We start from the raw sequence: 22,984 nt of genomic DNA, 5'->3' as shown, positions 1-22,984 counted from the left end.
TTCTTCCATCAACCAACGAAGAAACACATTGGTACTTTCCCATGATGAGTGAGTGCTTCAGGATCTCTTGAACTTACATGTGCAGCAGAGTACTGCAATGGAAGCATGCTGGGCTCATAACCGAGAGGTAGGCAGATTGAAACTATCCTCTGCTATATGCATTTTTTTTTTGTTAATTAAAGTAATCCAAAACTGGGATTGATATTTTGTCTCTTTTATTTTTACTTAAAGTACAATAACTTTTACCATTTTAATTTGTTTTAATAGTATATTGACAGTATTGTTTTCTTTCAAAAATCCACTTCATTTTCTTTACCCTATTATTAAAATGGTAATTGACAAAAACAAACTACATTGTCACCAGAAGAGCAATACAAAATGTACAAGTGATATATTAAAATCATCTTTCCAGCTTGAATTTCAATGTTGCATTGGGTCAACATTTTTGTGAGAAACATCTTCACCCTTAAATAAAGATTTTCTTAATTCCTTACCTGTGTGCTAATTAGATATCACCTTGTTTTCACATTAAACAGACTTCCACATGAGAAAGCAGCAAGGATGCAGTGGCGTTAATGTTTCCTGGTGTCAACTTGTATTATTTCAGTAGACATTGAAATGAGGATGCATCTTGCTGCCTTTCCAATGAAGCAAGTTTAATTTAGTAATAGGTGAAAAACCATCCTTACAAAGGTGTTAATCAGAGACTTGGCTTTGTGGACACTTTTCAGAGAACAAATTTGTTAGCATAAAAATAAAGCCAGAAAATGAAGAGCTGTTTAATCACTCGATTGGATTTTTCTGCCAGCATATTTTTTTTCTCTGCAACCCACTGCTAAATTGTGCTTCCTAGCTGTTTTTTATAAAATCACTGAATCAAATCTAACTCTGATTACATCAGAGAAGGCCATGTACCCTACACCATAAGAGGAGGTTTGAAATTTTGACTTGTCTCCTTAAATATCACCAAAATCTGATCACAAGGTTAATTACGTCCCTGGGTGGGATTGAACCACCAACATTTTGGTTAATAGCCAAACACACTAACCGATTGCGCCACAGAGACACTTTGCAAAAGTCCATACTGACAAAGGCTAATAAGCATTCATCTAAAACGTTTCCTAGAAAAACTTTAAAAAGTCAATAATCTGGAGAGTTTTTGTAAGATGTTTCTTCCATCAACCAACGAAGAAACACATTGGTACTTTCCCATGATGAGTGAGTGCTTCAGGATCTCTTGCACTTACATGTGCAGCAGAGTACTGCAATGGAAGCATGCTGGGCCCATAACCCAGAGGTAGGCAGATTGAAACTATCCTCTGCTATATGCATTTTTTTTGTTAATTAAAGTAATCCAAAACTGGGATTGATATTTTGTCTCTTTTATTTTTACTTAAAGTACAATAACTTTTACCATTTTAATTTGTTTTAATAGTATATTGACAGTATTGTTTTCTTTCAAAAATCCACTTCATTTTCTTTACCCTATTATTAAAATGGTAATTGACAAAAACAAACTACATTGTCACCAGAAGAGCAATACAAAATGTACAAGTGATATATTAAAATCATCTTTCCAGCTTGAATTTCAATGTTGCATTGGGTCAACATTTTTGTGAGAAACATCTTCACCCTTAAATAAAGATTTTCTTAATTCCTTACCTGTGTGCTAATTAGATATCACCTTGTTTTCACATTAAACAGACTTCCACATGAGAAAGCAGCAAGGATGCAGTGGCGTTAATGTTTCCTGGTGTCAACTTGTATTATTTCAGTAGACATTGAAATGAGGATGCATCTTGCTGCCTTTCCAATGAAGCAAGTTTAATTTAGTAATAGGTGAAAAACCATCCTTACAAAGGTGTTAATCAGAGACTTGGCTTTGTGGACACTTTTCAGAGAACAAATTTGTTAGCATAAAAATAAAGCCAGAAAATGAAGAGCTGTTTAATCACTCGATTGGATTTTTCTGCCAGCATATTTTTTTTCTCTGCAACCCACTGCTAAATTGTGCTTCCTAGCTGTTTTTTATAAAATCACTGAATCAAATCTAACTCTGATTACATCAGAGAAGGCCATGTACCCTACACCATAAGAGGAGGTTTGAAATTTTGACTTGTCTCCTTAAATATCACCAAAATCTGATCACAAGGTTAATTACGTCCCTGGGTGGGATTGAACCACCAACATTTTGGTTAATAGCCAAACACACTAACCGATTGCGCCACAGAGACACTTTGCAAAAGTCCATACTGACAAAGGCTAATAAGCATTCATCTAAAACGTTTCCTAGAAAAACTTTAAAAAGTCAATAATCTGGAGAGTTTTTGTAAGATGTTTCTTCCATCAACCAACGAAGAAACACATTGGTACTTTCCCATGATGAGTGAGTGCTTCAGGATCTCTTGCACTTACATGTGCAGCCAGTGGGGACGAATTGATAATCTGTGAGGAGGGGGATGTACACGGTGATATATCGGAGGGTGAAGATGAGGTGGACATCTTGCCTCTGTAGAGCCAGTTTGTGCAAGGAGAGATTAATTGCTTCTTTTTTGGGGGGGGTCCAAACCAACCCGTCATATCAGTCACAGTCGTGTGGCAGACCCTGTCACTGAAATGATGGGTTGGTTAAAGTGTGCATGTCCTGTTTTGTTTATACAACATAAGGGTGGGTGGGAGGGCCCAAGGACAATTCCATCTTGCACCTCTTTTTTCTTTTCTTTTTCTTTGCATCATGTGCTGATTGGGGAGGGTTTTTTGGAAGGGACATCCTGCGTGACACTGCAGTGCCACTCCTAGATGGGCCCGGTGTTTGTGTCGGCCACTAGGGTCGCTAATCTTACTCACACAGTCAGCTACCTCATTGCGCCTCTTTTTTTCTTTGCGTCATGTGCTGTTTGGGGAGGGTTTTTTGGAAGGGACATCCTGCGTGACACTGCAGTGCCACTCCTAGATGGGCCCGGTGTTTGTGTCGGCCACTAGGGTCGCTAATCTTACTCACACAGCTACCTCATTGCGCCTCTTTTTTTCTTTGCGTCATGTGCTGTTTGGGGAGGGTTTTTTGGAAGGGCCATCCTGCGTGACACTGCAGTGCCACTCCTAGATGGGCCCGGTGTTTGTGTCGGCCACTAGGGTCGCTAATCTTACTCACACAGCTACCTCATTGCGCCTCTTTTTTTCTTTGCGTCATGTGCTGTTTGGGGAGGGTTTTTTGGAAGGGACATCCTGCGTGACACTGCAGTGCCACTCCTAGATGGGCCCGGTGTTTGTGTCGGCCACTAGGGTCGCTTATCTTACTCACACAGCGACCTCGGTGCAAATTTTAGGACTAAAAATAATATTGTGAGGTGTGAGGTATTCAGAATAGACTGAAAATGAGTGTAAATTATGGTTTTTGAGGTTAATAATACTTTGGGATCAAAATGACCCCCAAATTCTATGATTTAAGCTGTTTTTTAGTGTTTTTTGAAAAAAACACCCGAATCCAAAACACACCCGAATCCGACAAAAAAAATTCGGTGAGGTTTTGCCAAAACGCGTTCGAACCCAAAACACGGCCGCGGAACCGAACCCAAAACCAAAACACAAAACCCGAAAAATTTCAGGCGCTCATCTCTACTATTTACCCTTGCATAGAAAGGTATAATCTAAGCTAGAGAATTCTATTTGGAGCTCACCTTGTACTTTGTGAAGAAATAATCAGCTTTGTGGCTGAGCAGATATATGGAGTGTGTGGCTGCACACTGCATAGATCTGCTGAGTTGCAATGCTAATAATTTTTTTTTTGCAAAGTACCAATAGCTTCATTGTGAAGGTGGAAAGAAGGGTGTTACGGCATGGAATGTACAAACTGCGAGACCCTGCTGGTAGCGCCTTTGTCTATTTAGTAGGAAGGGCACGTAACAGCCGGGGGGCAATGGAGGAAGCCCCTTTAGGGCTGGAGCCCGGCGGCAACTGACTCCGTTGACTGCCAGAGCAGTTCCGCCCCTGGACTAGAGGAATGGTCAAGAACATGGCAACATTTAATGCCAAAAAATGCAAAATCATACACGTCTCAAAAATGCAAAGGCTAACTATAATATTAAGGGCATTATAATGGCAAGAGGAAAGCTATCTAAGTATTACTATTTCAGGTGAGCAATGTAACAAAGCAATAGGAAAGGCAAGTCAGATGCTTGTTTGCATAGGTTAAAGAACCAGTAGCAGAAAAAAGTAATACAGGTTGAGTATCCCATATCCAAATATTCCGAAATATGGAATATTCCGAAATACGGACTTTTTTGAGTGAGACTGAGATAGTGAAACCTTTGTGTTTTGATGGCTCAGTGTACACAAACTTTGTTTAATACTCAAAGTTATTAAAAATATTGTATTAAATGAACTTCAGACTGTGTGTATAAGGTGTATATGAAACATAAATGAATTCTGTGAATGTACACACACTTTGTTTAATGCACAAAGTTATAAAAAATATTGGCTAAAATGACCTTCAGGCTGTGTGTATAAGGTGTATATGAAACATAAATGCCTTCTGTGCTTAGATTTAGGTCCCATCACCATAATATCTCGTTATGGTATGCAATTATTCCAAAATACAGAAAAATCCGATATCCAAAATTCCTCTGGTCCCAAGCATTTTGGATAAGGGATACTCAACCTGTAATGCCACTGTATAGGTCCTTGGTACAGCCACATTTAGAATCCTGTGTTCAGTTCCAGAAGCCATATCTCCAGAAGGCTGTAAATACATTAGGGCAACTAAAATTGTGCATGGCCTACATCACAAAACTTACCTGGAAATACTAAAAAATGTTGATGTGTATAGTTTGGAGAAGGGAAGAGGGAACATACAGTAATAGAAACATTTAAATATATAGGGAGGAATGTAATAGGGTGTGAGAATCAGAAAGTGAGAGATTTTGTGTTTTTTCCTGTTGTTTTTTTTTTTGTTTGTTTGATTGTTTGTTTTTAAAGTGGCAATCCTTTACATGGCAAAACCAGGTTGATATTTGCCATGTAAAGGATTGCCACCGTGGGCATGTGTAGAAGGGGCACTGCTACTGTTGGCATTATGTGTGTAAACTGCACTGATATGGTGGTTATGTGTATAAAGGGCACTGCGACTGTGGGTATTATTATTATTATTATTATTACATGCGGTGTAATGACAATAAGATAGTGCTACTGTGTGGCGTATTTTGATTTGGGGTGCTATTGTGTGGCCATGCCCCTTCCTTGTGATACCACACCTTCTTTTTTTAAGGAGCGCACTGTCCCTTTATTAAGTATTGGAGAGAGGGCCCAAATTAATAGTTTGCAGGGAGGCGCCAAATACCCTAGCACTGGCCCTTTGGTAGGGGACAGGATTTGCTTCTGCTTGTGCACATATGTTATGATTGCCAGCCAACAGCACTGGTTTTGCCTATAACACTAACTATAAATATTTTGAATTGGTCCTGGACCACCAATCCAAGGCACCCCTGCAAGTGTCCTGAGGCACCCCAGGGTGCAGTTTGAGAACCACTGGTCTAGTGAGTACCCAGGATAATTATTGTAGCTGGTCTGCGGGTAACAGCTCTCAGATCCACTTCTAGAAAAAATGCAGCAATGTAATTTGAGTGATAAACTGCAGAGATGAACCCTTTCTGTGACTGCTGCACAGGGATCACACAAACTCTATTCATAGGGCTGACTTCACTTAGGGGAGATGTTCTCACCCCGCAAAGAAGTGCGAGTATATACCGCACTTACGGTACCATTGGATTTACAGATATTTTCTTGCAATACACTATGGGGGTCATTCTGAGTTGATTGCTCGCTAGCAGTTTTTAGCAGCCATGCAAACGCATTGTCGCTGCCCACTGGAGAGTGTATATTCACTTTGGAGAAGTGCGAATACTTGAGTAGCAGAGCGCCTGCAAAATCGTTTCAAAATAAGACCAGCACTGTAGTTACACTTCGTGTGCGTTGATTCTAACAACCGAGGGACGGCTTTTGATGTCACACACCCATCCAGCGAATGCCCAGCCACGTCTGCATTTCTTCTGCCACGCCTGCATTTTTCCAAGCACTCCCTGAAAACGGTCAGTTGACACCCAGAAACGCCCTCTTTCTGTCAATCTCCTTGTGGCCTGTTCTGTGATTGGAATAATCGCTAGAACTAGTGCAAAACCACAATGGACTTTGTACCCGTACGATGCGCATGCACATTACGGAGCATGCGCATGCACAGATTAGCCATTTTTTTTCAACTGATTGCTACGCAGCGAACAACGGCAGCAAGCGATCAACTCGGAATGACCCCCTATATACATAGAAACATGGATTTTTACTGCAGGAATTATGGTTAGTTTAGGGGTATCGGTTAGGGTCAACAGAGGTGTAGCTAGGGGTCCAAGCGCCCCTGGCAAAGTAAGGGACTGGCGCCCCCCCTTTCGATAAAGCATTGCAGTCCATTGGCGGTTACCATGTTGGAGCCACAGCAACTGACCCCCTCCCCCACACGCTGCCCTACATCATCGGCTGGGATTCACTGTTGGTGTGAAGCCACTGGGAACATTCTGGTAGCATTAGCAGCAGTCTGTGTCATAGATAGGGAAGGCAGAAGGTTAACTAGCTAATAGCAGTCTGTTGGCAGCAGAGGCTGGGCGGGGGGCTGAGAATGAGCCAACGCTGATCAGTGTCCAGTCTGCTCAGACAAAAATATTTTGTGATCAGGGCTGGTTCTAGACCAAAGGAGCCAATGGCAAAAATTTCCTTTGGCACCCCCCCCCCCCCCACACACACACACACATACACACACACACACACACACACACACACACCAAAAAAGAACATATCCCAGTTTAACATAACGCTATGTGGTGCAAGGTGTGGAGCTGGTCACTTGTATCAGACCTTTGACATTTGCCTTTTCACCCATATTGCATACTTTTTCTTGCAGGTTGTGTCTTAATTCAAGAAGTGTTCTAAGTAGAGATGAGCGGGTTCGGTTTCTTTGAATCCGAACCCGTACGAACTTCACTTTTTTTTCACGGGTCCGAGCGACTCGGATCTTCCCGCCTTGCTCGGTTAACCCGAGCGCGCCCGAACGTCATCATGACGCTGTCGGATTCTCGCGAGACTCGGATTCTATATAAGGAGCCGCGCGTCGCCGCCATTTTCACACGTGCATTGAGATTGATAGGGAGAGGACGTGGCTGGCGTCCTCTCCATTAGAATAGATTAGAAGAGAGAGAGAGAGAGAGAGATTGTGCAGACAGAGTTTACCACAGTGACCAGTGCAGTTGTTGTTAAGTTAACTTTTATTTAATATATCCGTTCTCTGCTATATCCGTTCTCTGCCTGAAAAAAACGATACACAGCAGTCACACAGTGTGACTCAGTCTGTGTGCACTCAGCTCAGCCCAGTGTGCTGCACATCAATGTATAAAAGCTTATAATAATTGTGGGGGAGACTGGGGAGCACTGCAGGTTGTTATAGCAGGAGCCAGGAGTACATAATATTATATTAATTTAAAATTAAACAGTGCACACTTTTGCTGCAGGAGTGCCACTGCCAGTGTGACTAGTGGTGACCAGTGCCTGACCACCAGTATAGTAGTATATTGTTGTATACTATCTCTTTATCAACCAGTCTATATTAGCAGCAGACACAGTACAGTGCGGTAGTTCACGGCTGTGGCTACCTCTGTGTCGGCAGTCGGCACTCGGCAGGCAGTCCGTCCATCCATAATTGTATAATTATATACCACCTAACCGTGGTATTTTTTTTTCTTTCTTTATACCGTCGTCATAGTCATACTAGTTGTTACGAGTATACTACTATCTCTTTATCAACCAGTGTACAGTGCGGTAGTTCACGGCTGTGGCTACCTCTGTGTCGGCAGTCGGCAGGCAGTCCGTCCATCCATAATTGTATTATTATAATATATACCACCTAACCGTGGTTTTTTTTTCATTCTTTATACCGTCATAGTGTCATACTAGTTGTTACGAGTATACTACTATCTCTTTATCAACCAGTGTACAGTGCGGTAGTTCACGGCTGTGGCTACCTCTGTGTCGGCAGTCGGCAGGCAGTCCGTCCATCCATAATTGTATTATAATATATACCACCTAACCGTGGTTTTTTTTTCATTCTTTATACCGTCATAGTGTCATACTAGTTGTTACGAGTATACTACTATCTCTTTATCAACCAGTGTACAGTGCGGTAGTTCACGGCTGTGGCTACCTCTGTGTCGGCAGTCGGCAGGCAGTCCGTCCATCCATAATTGTATTATAATATATACCACCTAACCGTGGTTTTTTTTTCATTCTTTATACCGTCATAGTCAGTCATACTAGTTGTTACGAGTATACTACTATCTCTTTATCAACCAGTGTACAGTGCGGTAGTTCACGGCTGTGGCTACCTCTGTGTCGGCACTCGGCAGGCAGTCCGTCCATCCATAATTGTATTATAATATATACCACCTAACCGTGGTTTTTTTTTCATTCTTTATACCGTCATAGTGTCATACTAGTTGTTACGAGTATACTACTATCTCTTTATCAACCAGTGTACAGTGCGGTAGTTCACGGCTGTGGCTACCTCTGTGTCGGCAGTCGGCAGGCAGTCCGTCCATCCATAATTGTATTATAATATATACCACCTAACCGTGGTTTTTTTTTCATTCTTTATACCGTCATAGTGTCATACTAGTTGTTACGAGTATACTACTATCTCTTTATCAACCAGTGTACAGTGCGGTAGTTCACGGCTGTGGCTACCTCTGTGTCGGCAGTCGGCAGGCAGTCCGTCCATCCATAATTGTATTATAATATATACCACCTAACCGTGGTTTTTTTTTCATTCTTTATACCGTCATAGTCAGTCATACTAGTTGTTACGAGTATACTACTATCTCTTTATCAACCAGTGTACAGTGCGGTAGTTCACGGCTGTGGCTACCTCTGTGTCGGAACTCGGCAGGCAGTCCGTCCATCCATAATTGTATTACAATATAAACCACCTAACCGTGGTTTTTTTTTCATTCTTTATACCGTCATAGTCAGTCATACTAGTTGTTACGAGTATACTACTATCTCTTTATCAACCAGTGTACAGTGCGGTAGTTCACGGCTGTGGCTACCTCTGTGTCGGAACTCGGCAGGCAGTCAATCCATCCATAATTGTATTACAATATATACCACCTAACCGTGGTTTTTTTTTCATTCTTTATACCGTCATAGTCAGTCATACTAGTTGTTACGAGTATACTACTATCTCTTTATCAACCAGTGTACAGTGCGGTAGTTCACGGCTGTGGCTACCTCTGTGTCGGAACTCGGCAGGCAGTCCGTCCATCCATAATTGTATTATTATAATATATACCACCTAACCGTGGTTTTTTTTTTCATTCTTTATACCGTCATAGTGTCATACTAGTTGTTACGAGTATACTACTATCTCTTTATCAACCAGTGTACAGTGCGGTAGTTCACGGCTGTGGCTACCTCTGTGTCGGCAGTCTGCAGGCAGTCCGTCCATCCATAATTGTATTATAATATATACCACCTAACCGTGGTTTTTTTTTCATTCTTTATACCGTCATAGTCAGTCATACTAGTTGTTACGAGTATACTACTATCTCTTTATCAACCAGTGTACAGTGCGGTAGTTCACGGCTGTGGCTACCTCTGTGTCGGCACACGGCAGGCAGTCCGTCCATCCATAATTGTATTACAATATATACCACCTAACCGTGGTTTTTTTATACCACCTAACCGTGGCAGTCCGTCCATAATTGTATACTAGTATCCAATCCATCCATCTCCATTGTTTACCTGAGGTGCCTTTTAGTTCTGCCTATAAAATATGGAGAACAAAAAAGTTGAGGTTCCAAAATTAGGGAAAGATCAAGATCCACTTCCACCTCGTGCTGAAGCTGCTGCCACTAGTCATGGCCGAGACGATGAAATGCCAGCAACGTCGTCTGCCAAGGCCGATGCCCAATGTCATAGTACAGAGCATGTCAAATCCAAAACACCAAATATCAGAAAAAAAAGGACTCCAAAACCTAAAATAAAATTGTCGGAGGAGAAGCGTAAACTTGCCAATATGCCATTTACCACACGGAGTGGCAAGGAACGGCTGAGGCCCTGGCCTATGTTCATGGCTAGTGGTTCAGCTTCACATGAGGATGGAAGCACTCAGCCTCTCGCTAGAAAACTGAAAAGACTCAAGCTGGCAAAAGCACCGCAAAGAACTGTGCGTTCTTTGAAATCCCAAATCCACAAGGAGAGTCCAATTGTGTCGTTTGCGATGCCTGACCTTCCCAACACTGGACGTGAAGAGCATGCGCCTTCCACTATTTGCATGCCCCCAGAGTACTGCAATGGAAGCATGCTGGGCCCATAACCCAGAGGTAGGCAGATTGAAACTATCCTCTGCTATATGCATTTTTTTTGTTAATTAAAGTAATCCAAAACTGGGATTGATATTTTGTCTCTTTTATTTTTACTTAAAGTACAATAACTTTTACCATTTTAATTTGTTTTAATAGTATATTGACAGTATTGTTTTCTTTCAAAAATCAACTTCATTTTCTTTACCCTATTATTAAAATGGTAATTGACAAAAACAAACTACATTGTCACCAGAAGAGCAATACAAAATGTACAAGTGATATATTAAAATCATCTTTCCAGCTTGAATTTCAATGATGCATTGGGTCAACAATTTTGTGAGAAACATCTTCACCCTTAAATAAAGATTTTCTTAATTCCTTACCTGTGTGCTAATTAGATATCACCTTGTTTTCACATTAAACAGACTTCCACATGAGAAAGCAGCAAGGATGCAGTGGCGTTAATGTTTCCTGGTGTCAACCTGTATTATTTCAGTAGACATTGAAATGAGGATACATCTTGCTGCCTTTCCAATGAAGCAAGTTTAATTTAGTAATAGGTGAAAAACCATCCCTACAAAGGTGTTAATCAGAGACTTGGCTTTGTGGACACTTTTCAGAGAACAAATTTGTTAGCATAAAAATAAAGCCAGAAAATGAAGAGCTGTTTAATCACGCAATTTGATTTTTTTGCCAGCATATTTCTTTTTCTCTGCAACCCACTGCTAAATTGTGCTTCCTAGATGTTTTTTATAAAATCACTGAATCAAATCTAACTCTGATTACATCAGAGAAGGCCAGGTACCCTACACCATAACAGGGGGTTTGAAATTTTGACTTGTCTACTTAATCAGAGTTAGATTTGATTCAGTGATTTTATAAAAACAGCTAGGAAGCACAATTTAGCAGTGGGTTGCAGAGAAAAAGAAATATGCTGGCAAAAAAATCAAATTGCGTGATTAAACAGCTCTTCATTTTCTGGCTTTCCTCCCACGGACAACAGGTGTCTCCCCGGGTGCCTGACTTAAACAAACCACCTCACCATCAGAATCCTTCTGGTCAATTTCCTCCCCAGCGCCAGCAACACCCATATCCTCCTCATCCTGGTGTACTTCAACACTGACATCTTCAATCTGACTATCAGGAACTGGACTGCGGGTGCTCCTTCCAGCACTTGCAGGGGGCATGCAAATAGTGGAAGGCGCATGCTCTTCACGTCCAGTGTTGGGAAGGTCAGGCATCGCAAACGACACAATTGGACTCTCCTTGTGGATTTGGGATTTCAAAGAACGCACAGTTCTTTGCGGTGCTTTTGCCAGCTTGAGTCTTTTCAGTTTTCTAGCGAGAGGCTGAGTGCTTCCATCCTCATGTGAAGCTGAACCACTAGCCATGAACATAGGCCAGGGCCTCAGCCGTTCCTTGCCACTCCGTGTGGTAAATGGCATATTGGCAAGTTTACGCTTCTCCTCCGACAATTTTATTTTAGGTTTTGGAGTCCTTTTTTTTCTGATATTTGGTGTTTTGGATTTGACATGCTCTGTACTATGACATTGGGCATCGGCCTTGGCAGACGACGTTGCTGGCATTTCATCGTCTCGGCCATGACTAGTGGCAGCAGCTTCAGCACGAGGTGGAAGTGGATCTTGATCTTTCCCTAATTTTGGAACCTCAACTTTTTTGTTCTCCATATTTTATAGGCAGAACTAAAAGGCACCTCAGGTAAACAATGGAGATGGATGGATTGGATACTAGTATACAATTATGGACGGACTGCCACGGTTAGGTGGTATAAAAAAACCACGGTTAGGTGGTATATATTGTAATACAATTATGGATGGACGGACTGCCTGCCGTGTGCCGACACAGAGGTAGCCACAGCCGTGAACTACCGCACTGTACACTGGTTGATAAAGAGATAGTAGTATACTCGTAACAACTAGTATGACTGACTATGACGGTATAAAGAATGAAAAAAAAACCACGGTTAGGTGGTATATATTATAATACAATTATGGATGGACGGACTGCCTGCCGACTGCCGACACAGAGGTAGCCACAGCCGTGAACTACCGCACTGTACACTGGTTGATAAAGAGATAGTAGTATACTCGTAACAACTAGTATGACACTATGACGGTATAAAGAATGAAAAAAAAACCACGGTTAGGTGGTATATATTATAATAATACAATTATGGATGGACGGACTGCCTGCCGAGTTCCGACACAGAGGTAGCCACAGCCGTGAACTACCGCACTGTACACTGGTTGATAAAGAGATAGTAGTATACTCGTAACAACTAGTATGACTGACTATGACGGTATAAAGAATGAAAAAAAAACCACGGTTAGGTGGTATATATTGTAATACAATTATGGATGGATTGACTGCCTGCCGAGTTCCGACACAGAGGTAGCCACAGCCGTGAACTACCGCACTGTACACTGGTTGATAAAGAGATAGTAGTATACTCGTAACAACTAGTATGACTGACTATGACGGTATAAAGAATGAAAAAAAAACCACGGTTAGGTGGTTTATATTGTAATACAATTATGGATGGACGGACTGCCTGCCGAGTTCCGACACAGAGGTAGCCACAGCCGTGAACTACCGCACTGTACACTGGTTGATAAAGAGATAGTAGTATACTCGTAACAACTAGTATGACTGACTATGACGGTATAAAGAATGAAAAAAAAACCACGGTTAGGTGGTATATATTATAATACAATTATGGATGGACGGACTGCCTGCCGACTGCCGACACAGAGGTAGCCACAGCCGTGAACTACCGCACTGTACACTGGTTGATAAAGAGATAGTAGTATACTCGTAACAACTAGTATGACACTATGACGGTATAAAGAATGAAAAAAAAACCACGGTTAGGTGGTATATATTATAATACAATTATGGATGGACGGACTGCCTGCCGACTGCCGACACAGAGGTAGCCACAGCCGTGAACTACCGCACTGTACACTGGTTGATAAAGAGATAGTAGTATACTCGTAACAACTAGTATGACACTATGACGGTATAAAGAATGAAAAAAAAACCACGGTTAGGTGGTATATATTATAATACAATTATGGATGGACGGACTGCCTGCCGAGTGCCGACACAGAGGTAGCCACAGCCGTGAACTACCGCACTGTACACTGGTTGATAAAGAGATAGTAGTATACTCGTAACAACTAGTATGACTGACTATGACGGTATAAAGAATGAAAAAAAAACCACGGTTAGGTGGTATATATTATAATACAATTATGGATGGACGGACTGCCTGCCGACTGCCGACACAGAGGTAGCCACAGCCGTGAACTACCGCACTGTACACTGGTTGATAAAGAGATAGTAGTATACTCGTAACAACTAGTATGACACTATGACGGTATAAAGAATGAAAAAAAAACCACGGTTAGGTGGTATATATTATAATACAATTATGGATGGACGGACTGCCTGCCGACTGCCGACACAGAGGTAGCCACAGCCGTGAACTACCGCACTGTACACTGGTTGATAAAGAGATAGTAGTATACTCGTAACAACTAGTATGACACTATGACGGTATAAAGAATGAAAAAAAAACCACGGTTAGGTGGTATATATTATAATAATACAATTATGGATGGACGGACTGCCTGCCGACTGCCGACACAGAGGTAGCCACAGCCGTGAACTACCGCACTGTACACTGGTTGATAAAGAGATAGTAGTATACTCGTAACAACTAGTATGACTATGACGACGGTATAAAGAAAGAAAAAAAAATACCACGGTTAGGTGGTATATAATTATACAATTATGGATGGACGGACTGCCTGCCGAGTGCCGACTGCCGACACAGAGGTAGCCACAGCCGTGAACTACCGCACTGTACTGTGTCTGCTGCTAATATAGACTGGTTGATAAAGAGATAGTATACAACAATATACTACTATACTGGTGGTCAGGCACTGGTCACCACTAGTCACACTGGCAGTGGCACTCCTGCAGCAAAAGTGTGCACTGTTTAATTTTAAATTAATATAATATTATGTACTCCTGGCTCCTGCTATAACAACCTGCAGTGCTCCCCAGTCTCCCCCACAATTATTATAAGCTTTTATACATTGATGTGCAGCACACTGGGCTGAGCTGAGTGCACACAGACTGAGTCACACTGTGTGACTGCTGTGTATCGTTTTTTTCAGGCAGAGAACGGATATAGCAGAGAACGGATATATTAAATAAAAGTTAACTTAACAACAACTGCACTGGTCACTGTGGTAAACTCTGTCTGCACAATCTCTCTCTCTCTCTCTCTCTTCTAATCTATTCTAATGGAGAGGACGCCAGCCACGTCCTCTCCCTATCAATCTCAATGCACGTGTGAAAATGGCGGCGACGCGCGGCTCCTTATATAGAATCCGAGTCTCGCGAGAATCCGACAGCGTCATGATGACGTTCGGGCGCGCTCGGGTTAACCGAGCAAGGCGGGAAGATCCGAGTCGCTCGGACCCGTGAAAAAAAAGTGAAGTTCGTGCGGGTTCGGATTCAAAGAAACCGAACCCGCTCATCTCTACTTAGAACACTTCTTGAATTAAGACACAACCTGCAAGAAAAAGTATGCAATATGGGTGAAAAGGCAAATGTCAAAGGTCTGATACAAGTGACCAGCTCCACACCTTGCACCACATAGCGTTATGTTAAACTGGGATATGTTCTTTTTTGGTGTGTGTGTGTGTGTGTGTGTGTGTGTGTGTGTGTGTGTGTGTGTGTATGTGTGTGTGTGTGTGTGGGGGGGGGGGGGGGGTGCCAAAGGAAATTTTTGCCATTGGCTCCTTTGGTCTAGAACCAGCCCTGATCACAAAATATTTTTGTCTGAGCAGACTGGACACTGATCAGCGTTGGCTCATTCTCAGCCCCCCGCCCAGCCTCTGCTGCCAACAGACTGCTATTAGCTAGTTAACCTTCTGCCTTCCCTATCTATGACACAGACTGCTGCTAATGCTACCAGAATGTTCCCAGTGGCTTCACACCAACAGTGAATCCCAGCCGATGATGTAGGGCAGCGTGTGGGGGAGGGGGTCAGTTGCTGTGGCTCCAACATGGTAACCGCCAATGGACTGCAATGCTTTATCGAAAGGGGGGGCGCCAGTCCCTTACTTTGCCAGGGGCGCTTGGACCCCTAGCTACACCTCTGTTGACCCTAACCGATACCCCTAAACTAACCATAATTCCTGCAGTAAAAATCCATGTTTCTATGTATATAGGGGGTCATTCCGAGTTGATCGCTTGCTGCCGTTGTTCGCTGCGTAGCAATCAGTTGAAAAAAAATGGCTAATCTGTGCATGCGCATGCTCCGTAATGTGCATGCGCATCGTACGGGTACAAAGTCCATTGTGGTTTTGCACTAGTTCTAGCGATTATTCCAATCACAGAACAGGCCACAAGGAGATTGACAGAAAGAGGGCGTTTCTGGGTGTCAACTGACCGTTTTCAGGGAGTGCTTGGAAAAATGCAGGCGTGGCAGAAGAAATGCAGACGTGGCTGGGCATTCGCTGGATGGGTGTGTGACATCAAAAGCCGTCCCTCGGTTGTTAGAATCAACGCACACGAAGTGTAACTACAGTGCTGGTCTTATTTTGAAACGATTTTGCAGGCGCTCTGCTACTCAAGTATTCGCACTTCTCCAAAGTGAATATACACTCTCCAGTGGGCAGCGACAATGCGTTTGCATGGCTGCTAAAAACTGCTAGTGAGCAATCAACTCAGAATGACCCCCATAGTGTATTGCAAGAAAATATCTGTAAATCCAATGGTACCGTAAGTGCGGTATATACTCGCACTTCTTTGCGGGGTGAGAACATCTCCCCTAAGTGAAGTCAGCCCTATGAATAGAGTTTGTGTGATCCCTGTGCAGCAGTCACAGAAAGGGTTCATCTCTGCAGTTTATCACTCAAATTACATTGCTGCATTTTTTCTAGAAGTGGATCTGAGAGCTGTTACCCGCAGACCAGCTACAATAATTATCCTGGGTACTCACTAGACCAGTGGTTCTCAAACTGCACCCTGGGGTGCCTCAGGACACTTGCAGGGGTGCCTTGGATTGGTGGTCCAGGACCAATTCAAAATATTTATAGTTAGTGTTATAGGCAAAACCAGTGCTGTTGGCTGGCAATCATAACATATGTGCACAAGCAGAAGCAAATCCTGTCCCCTACCAAAGGGCCAGTGCTAGGGTATTTGGCGCCTCCCTGCAAACTATTAATTTGGGCCCTCTCTCCAATACTTAATAAAGGGACAGTGCGCTCCTTAAAAAAAGAAGGTGTGGTATCACAAGGAAGGGGCATGGCCACACAATAGCACCCCAAATCAAAATACGCCACACAGTAGCACTATCTTATTGTCATTACACCGCATGTAATAATAATAATAATAATAATACCCACAGTCGCAGTGCCCTTTATACACATAACCACCATATCAGTGCAGTTTACACACATAATGCCAACAGTAGCAGTGCCCCTTCTACACATGCCCACGGTGGCAATCCTTTACATGGCAAATATCAACCTGGTTTTGCCATGTAAAGGATTGCCACTTTAAAAACAAACAATCAAACAAACAAAAAAAAAAACAACAGGAAAAAACACAAAATCTCTCACTTTCTGATTCTCACACCCTATTACATTCCTCCCTATATATTTAAATGTTTCTATTACTGTATGTTCCCTCTTCCCTTCTCCAAACTATACACATCAACATTTTTTAGTATTTCCAGGTAAGTTTTGTGATGTAGGCCATGCACAATTTTAGTTGCCCTAATGTATTTACAGCCTTCTGGAGATATGGCTTCTGGAACTGAACACAGGATTCTAAATGTGGCTGTACCAAGGACCTATACAGTGGCATTACAGGTTGAGTATCCCTTATCCAAAATGCTTGGGACCAGAGGAATTTTGGATATCGGATTTTTCTGTATTTTGGAATAATTGCATACCATAACGAGATATTATGGTGATGGGACCTAAATCTAAGCACAGAAGGCATTTATGTTTCATATACACCTTATACACACAGCCTGAAGGTCATTTTAGCCAATATTTTTTATAACTTTGTGCATTAAACAAAGTGTGTGTACATTCACAGAATTCATTTATGTTTCATATACACCTTATACACACAGTCTGAAGTTCATTTAATACAATATTTTTAATAACTTTGAGTATTAAACAAAGTTTGTGTACACTGAGCCATCAAAACACAAAGGTTTCACTATCTCAGTCTCACTCAAAAAAGTCCGTATTTCGGAATATTCCATATTTCGGAATATTTGGATATGGGATACTCAACCTGTATTACTTTTTTCTGCTACTGGTTCTTTAACCTATGCAAACAAGCATCTGACTTGCCTTTCCTATTGCTTTGTTACATTGCTCACCTGAAATAGTAATACTTAGATAGCTTTCCTCTTGCCATTATAATGCCCTTAATATTATAGTTAGCCTTTGCATTTTTGAGACGTGTATGATTTTGCATTTTTTGGCATTAAATGTTGCCATGTTCTTGACCATTCCTCTAGTCCAGGGGCGGAACTGCTCTGGCAGTCAACGGAGTCAGTTGCCGCCGGGCTCCAGCCCTAAAGGGGCTTCCTCCATTGCCCCCCGGCTGTTACGTGCCCTTCCTACTAAATAGACAAAGGCGCTACCAGCAGGGTCTCGCAGTTTGTACATTCCATGCCGTAACACCCTTCTTTCCACCTTCACAATGAAGCTATTGGTACTTTGCAAAAAAAAAATTATTAGCATTGCAACTCAGCAGATCTATGCAGTGTGCAGCCACACACTCCATATATCTGCTCAGCCACAAAGCTGATTATTTCTTCACAAAGTACAAGGTGAGCTCCAAATAGAATTCTCTAGCTTAGATTATACCTTTCTATGCAAGGGTAAATAGTAGAGATGAGCGCCTGAAATTTTTCGGGTTTTGTGTTTTGGTTTTGGGTTCGGTTCCGCGGCCGTGTTTTGGGTTCGAACGCGTTTTGGCAAAACCTCACCGAATTTTTTTTGTCGGATTCGGGTGTGTTTTGGATTCGGGTGTTTTTTTCAAAAAACACTAAAAAACAGCTTAAATCATAGAATTTGGGGGTCATTTTGATCCCAAAGTATTATTAACCTCAAAAACCATAATTTACACTCATTTTCAGTCTATTCTGAATACCTCACAATATTATTTTTAGTCCTAAAATTTGCACCGAGGTCGCTGTGTGAGTAAGATAAGCGACCCTAGTGGCCGACACAAACACCGGGCCCATCTAGGAGTGGCACTGCAGTGTCACGCAGGATGTCCCTTCCAAAAAACCCTCCCCAAACAGCACATGACGCAAAGAAAAAAAGAGGCGCAATGAGGTAGCTGTGTGAGTAAGATTAGCGACCCTAGTGGCCGACACAAACACCGGGCCCATCTAGGAGTGGCACTGCAGTGTCACGCAGGATGGCCCTTCCAAAAAACCCTCCCCAAACAGCACATGACGCAAAGAAAAAAAGAGGCGCAATGAGGTAGCTGTGTGAGTAAGATTAGCGACCCTAGTGGCCGACACAAACACCGGGCCCATCTAGGAGTGGCACTGCAGTGTCACGCAGGATGTCCCTTCCAAAAAACCCTCCCCAAACAGCACATGACGCAAAGAAAAAAAGAGGCGCAATGAGGTAGCTGACTGTGTGAGTAAGATTAGCGACCCTAGTGGCCGACACAAACACCGGGCCCATCTAGGAGTGGCACTGCAGTGTCACGCAGGATGTCCCTTCCAAAAAACCCTCCCCAATCAGCACATGATGCAAAGAAAAAGAAAAGAAAAAAGAGGTGCAAGATGGAATTGTCCTTGGGCCCTCCCACCCACCCTTATGTTGTATAAACAAAACAGGACATGCACACTTTAACCAACCCATCATTTCAGTGACAGGGTCTGCCACACGACTGTGACTGATATGACGGGTTGGTTTGGACCCCCCCCAAAAAAGAAGCAATTAATCTCTCCTTGCACAAACTGGCTCTACAGAGGCAAGATGTCCACCTCATCTTCACCCTCCGATATATCACCGTGTACATCCCCCTCCTCACAGATTATCAATTCGTCCCCACTGGCTGCACATGTAAGTGCAAGAGATCCTGAAGCACTCACTCATCATGGGAAAGTACCAATGTGTTTCTTCGTTGGTTGATGGAAGAAACATCTTACAAAAACTCTCCAGATTATTGACTTTTTAAAGTTTTTCTAGGAAACGTTTTAGATGAATGCTTATTAGCCTTTGTCAGTATGGACTTTTGCAAAGTGTCTCTGTGGCGCAATCGGTTAGTGTGTTTGGCTATTAACCAAAATGTTGGTGGTTCAATCCCACCCAGGGACGTAATTAACCTTGTGATCAGATTTTGGTGATATTTAAGGAGACAAGTCAAAATTTCAAACCTCCTCTTATGGTGTAGGGTACATGGCCTTCTCTGATGTAATCAGAGTTAGATTTGATTCAGTGATTTTATAAAAAACAGCTAGGAAGCACAATTTAGCAGTGGGTTGCAGAGAAAAAAAATATGCTGGCAGAAAAATCCAATCGAGTGATTAAACAGCTCTTCATTTTCTGGCTTTATTTTTATGCTAACAAATTTGTTCTCTGAAAAGTGTCCACAAAGCCAAGTCTCTGATTAACACCTTTGTAAGGATGGTTTTTCACCTATTACTAAATTAAACTTGCTTCATTGGAAAGGCAGCAAGATGCATCCTCATTTCAATGTCTACTGAAATAATACAAGTTGACACCAGGAAACATTAACGCCACTGCATCCTTGCTGCTTTCTCATGTGGAAGTCTGTTTAATGTGAAAACAAGGTGATATCTAATTAGCACACAGGTAAGGAATTAAGAAAATCTTTATTTAAGGGTGAAGATGTTTCTCACAAAAATGTTGACCCAATGCAACATTGAAATTCAAGCTGGAAAGATGATTTTAATATATCACTTGTACATTTTGTATTGCTCTTCTGGTGACAATGTAGTTTGTTTTTGTCAATTACCATTTTAATAATAGGGTAAAGAAAATGAAGTGGATTTTTGAAAGAAAACAATACTGTCAATATACTATTAAAACAAATTAAAATGGTAAAAGTTATTGTACTTTAAGTAAAAATAAAAGAGACAAAATATCAATCCCAGTTTTGGATTACTTTAATTAACAAAAAAAATGCATATAGCAGAGGATAGTTTCAATCTGCCTACCTCTGGGTTATGGGCCCAGCATGCTTCCATTGCAGTACTCTGCTGCACATGTAAGTGCAAGAGATCCTGAAGCACTCACTCATCATGGGAAAGTACCAATGTGTTTCTTCGTTGGTTGATGGAAGAAACATCTTACAAAAACTCTCCAGATTATTGACTTTTTAAAGTTTTTCTAGGAAACGTTTTAGATGAATGCTTATTAGCCTTTGTCAGTATGGACTTTTGCAAAGTGTCTCTGTGGCGCAATCGGTTAGTGTGTTTGGCTATTAACCAAAATGTTGGTGGTTCAATCCCACCCAGGGACGTAATTAACCTTGTGATCAGATTTTGGTGATATTTAAGGAGACAAGTCAAAATTTCAAACCTCCTCTTATGGTGTAGGGTACATGGCCTTCTCTGATGTAATCAGAGTTAGATTTGATTCAGTGATTTTATAAAAAACAGCTAGGAAGCACAATTTAGCAGTGGGTTGCAGAGAAAAAAAATATGCTGGCAGAAAAATCCAATCGAGTGATTAAACAGCTCTTCATTTTCTGGCTTTATTTTTATGCTAACAAATTTGTTCTCTGAAAAGTGTCCACAAAGCCAAGTCTCTGATTAACACCTTTGTAAGGATGGTTTTTCACCTATTACTAAATTAAACTTGCTTCATTGGAAAGGCAGCAAGATGCATCCTCATTTCAATGTCTACTGAAATAATACAAGTTGACACCAGGAAACATTAACGCCACTGCATCCTTGCTGCTTTCTCATGTGGAAGTCTGTTTAATGTGAAAACAAGGTGATATCTAATTAGCACACAGGTAAGGAATTAAGAAAATCTTTATTTAAGGGTGAAGATGTTTCTCACAAAAATGTTGACCCAATGCAACATTGAAATTCAAGCTGGAAAGATGATTTTAATATATCACTTGTACATTTTGTATTGCTCTTCTGGTGACAATGTAGTTTGTTTTTGTCAATTACCATTTTAATAATAGGGTAAAGAAAATGAAGTGGATTTTTGAAAGAAAACAATACTGTCAATATACTATTAAAACAAATTAAAATGGTAAAAGTTATTGTACTTTAAGTAAAAATAAAAGAGACAAAATATCAATCCCAGTTTTGGATTACTTTAATTAACAAAAAAAAAATGCATATAGCAGAGGATAGTTTCAATCTGCCTACCTCTCGGTTATGAGCCCAGCATGCTTCCATTGCAGTACTCTGCTGCACATGTAAGTTCAAGAGATCCTGAAGCACTCACTCATCATGGGAAAGTACCAATGTGTTTCTTCGTTGGTTGATGGAAGAAACATCTTACAAAAACTCTCCAGATTATTGACTTTTTAAAGTTTTTCTAGGAAACGTTTTAGATGAATGCTTATTAGCCTTTGTCAGTATGGACTTTTTGCAAAGTGTCTCTGTGGCGCAATCAGTTAGTGTGTACGGCTATTAACCAAAAGGTTGGTGGTTCAATCCCACCCAGGGACCTAATTGACCTTGTTATCAGATTTTGGTGATCTTTAAGTAGACAAGTCAAAATTTCAAACCCCCTGTTATGGTGTAGGGTACCTGGCCTTCTCTGATGTAATCAGAGTTAGATTTGATTCAGTGATTTTATAAAAACAGCTAGGAAGCACAATTTAGCAGTGGGTTGCAGAGAAAAAAAATATGCTGGCAGAAAAATCCAATTGAGTGATTAAACAGCTCTTTATTTTCTGGCTTTATTTTTATGCTAACAAATTTGTTCTCTGAAAAGTGTCCACAAAGCCAAGTCTCTGATTAACACCTTTGTAAGGATGGTTTTTCACCTATTACTAAATTAAACTTGCTTCATTGGAAAGGCAGCAAGATGCATCCTCATTTCAATGTCTACTGAAATAATACAGGTTGACACCAGGAAACATTAACGCCACTGCATCCTTGCTGCTTTCTCATGTGGAAGTCTGTTTAATGTGAAAACAAGGTGATATCTAATTAGCACACAGGTAAGGAATTAAGAAAATCTTTATTTAAGGGTGAAGATGTTTCTCACAAAATCGTTGCCCCAATGCATCATTGAAATTCAAGCTGGAAAGATGATTTTAATATATCACTTGTACATTTTGTATTGCTCTTCTGGTGACAATGTAGTTTGTTTTTGTCAATTACCATTTTAATAATAGGGTAAAGAAAATTAAGTGGATTTTTGAAAGAAAACAATACTGTCAATATACTATTAAAACAAATTAAAATGGTAAAAGTTATTGTACTTTAAGTAAAAATAAAAGAGCCAAAATATCAATCCCAGTTTTGGATTACTTTAATTAACAAACAAAAAAATGCATATAGCAGAGGA

General features: G+C 41.3%; 4 non-coding genes across 4 annotated transcripts; 2 read left to right on the top strand and 2 right to left on the bottom strand.

Moving 5' to 3' along the window:
• Window positions 1-992: 992 nt before the first annotated feature.
• On the bottom strand, window positions 993-1,066 carry TRNAN-AUU (transfer RNA asparagine (anticodon AUU)). The gene has a single exon. It is a non-coding gene; the product is annotated as a tRNA-Asn (tRNA).
• Window positions 1,067-2,160: 1,094 nt separating this feature from the next.
• Window positions 2,161-2,234, bottom strand: TRNAN-AUU (transfer RNA asparagine (anticodon AUU)). Its single transcript has one exon. It is a non-coding gene; the product is annotated as a tRNA-Asn (tRNA).
• Window positions 2,235-19,724: 17,490 nt separating this feature from the next.
• Window positions 19,725-19,798, top strand: TRNAN-AUU (transfer RNA asparagine (anticodon AUU)). Its single transcript has one exon. It is a non-coding gene; the product is annotated as a tRNA-Asn (tRNA).
• Window positions 19,799-20,892: 1,094 nt separating this feature from the next.
• TRNAN-AUU (transfer RNA asparagine (anticodon AUU)) lies at window positions 20,893-20,966 on the top strand. Its single transcript has one exon. It is a non-coding gene; the product is annotated as a tRNA-Asn (tRNA).
• Window positions 20,967-22,984: the final 2,018 nt, after the last annotated feature.

The sequence above is a fragment of the Pseudophryne corroboree genome, unplaced genomic scaffold (assembly GCF_028390025.1).
Source record: "Pseudophryne corroboree isolate aPseCor3 unplaced genomic scaffold, aPseCor3.hap2 scaffold_714, whole genome shotgun sequence".
NCBI classification, from domain to species: domain Eukaryota; kingdom Metazoa; phylum Chordata; class Amphibia; order Anura; family Myobatrachidae; genus Pseudophryne; species Pseudophryne corroboree.
Note: the sequence above shows the minus strand (reverse complement) of the source record. Positions and strands in the feature narration are given on the sequence as shown.